Consider the following 1,946-nt stretch of genomic DNA (forward strand, 5'->3'; position numbering starts at 1 on the left):
ACCCACACACACAGAGAGACGAGCCAGAGACATCCCCTGGTCGAAGTAACGGCTCGTTGATGACGTCAAAGAACGCCATCTCTTTCTCTTTGATGAGCAAATTAAAACGATACGCCTGGAAATAACGAATGGAAATAAACATAAAAGGAAAGTCGGTATAATCACAGGACGGCGAAATCATTCGTGTAAATTAATAGAAAATTGCAAGAATATTTCAAAAAAGAAGAAGAAAAAAAAACCCCCCATTCCTGTAATCGATAACTACGTCAAGGCTGTGGTTTGTTCGCCGACATTGGTAAATAGATAGTCTGTCCCACCAGACCGTTTATTCGCTGGTTGTGTCAGGGTGACTGTTTCCTGACAAATTCTAGCGATAATTGAAGACAGGAGAACAAGTCAAGTTTTGCTGATCGAAAAAAAAAGAAAGAAAAAAACCGAACCAGAACACCCCCCCCCCAAAAAAAAAAAAAAAAACTACAAAAAAACTACAAACAAAAACAAAAACATGGACTTACGTCTATATTCGCTTTGAGATATGCTGCAGTTTTCCCCTATTTCTGGCTACACCGTAAGAGACAGAGTGCCATGTGTACCACCAATAGAAGCCGGGGAGTCTTTTCTATTCATAAATACCAAAAACTCAATTTGTTGCCATTTTGGTGTCTTGACAGTCTTGTTCTCAGGTCTTAAGCTGTTGCAGTCGATTACGTGAAAAGGACAAGAAAACACAGCATGCCAGGCGGTAAAATGCTAATAAATATATTACAATGAAGTCCACTGAAACCGAAATATACGGGAATACAAGATTTTTGTCCCCGTTTAACCTGGTTTACGGTTTAGAGAGGTTGCTCAAAGACAGGAAAACCGGCATCTGTGGTGTAGCGGCCAGGTGCTTAATTGTCTGGCGCAGGAGACCCGCGTTCTATTTCCGAGTGTGGAGAATTTTTTTTTAAATCGAGTATCTCGATCTCTCTGCTGGGATGTTGTATTCCTCTTGTCCTATAGTTGGCTTTGAAAGGCAGGGCCGGAAGCCCGCCTCCTAAAAGATTTAAATTGCGTCAATGGGGGTTTAAAAAGCAACAATAAAATATAACTAAACAAAAGTATGGGAGGTCTTAATTTTCTATTGGTTTAACGCTGTTTTTGGATCAACTATGTCCAGTTTAAGAGGACTGCACTGGAATTATAATTAAAATTTTTGGTTTGTTTATAATTCTGAGTCATTTGTAAATCCTAATGCAAAATAAAATAGCAAGAAAACAGACTTTATCAAACGCTGTATTCAGTTCTAGAAGCATTCTGTTTGAACGGAGAGAAAATATTTGCCACTCATGTTTTCGAATAAACAAGATCGGAAACTGTAAATATTGCAGACCGAGGTCTTAATTGTGGTTAACTGTTTTAAATATCGATACTTGATTTATGGTTATCATAACCAAAATGAAAGTTAGCTGAAAAAAAAATAGGTGACCGATTTTTGCTCAACTGGAAATGACAGAATTAAGGGAGGTGTAACGAATGAATCGAATCGAGAATTGAGAGATAGGGGTAGCTAGGATAATAACACACGTAATTTGGATAATAAAAAGGAGAAGCGCAATAAAAATGAACCATAAATAGCCTGAGATCCTTGAGCGAGGACAGAGATTGGAATGAGCTAGGCCCATGAGGCGATGGTTCTCAAAGAAACTCACGCAAGGCTTGGAGATACACGCTCTGTTATTATGGGTATGCCAAGCGATACAGGACCACTGGGTCGTGTGATTAAACTCCGGGACAATGGGAATTGGTGGGCTTGTTACCACCATTCTTGTATTCCTTGTAATTTATGGTGGTACGATCTCGTGTGTTTGTTTGTGTGTGTGTGTGTGTGTGTGTGTGTGTGTGTGTTTGTCTGTGCGTGTGTAAGAGCTAGGTAGAGAGCCAGAGAGAGAGAGAGAGAGAGA

This window comes from Aplysia californica, unplaced genomic scaffold (assembly GCF_000002075.1).
Source record: "Aplysia californica isolate F4 #8 unplaced genomic scaffold, AplCal3.0 scaffold00541, whole genome shotgun sequence".
Taxonomy (NCBI): Eukaryota; Metazoa; Mollusca; class Gastropoda; order Aplysiida; family Aplysiidae; genus Aplysia; species Aplysia californica.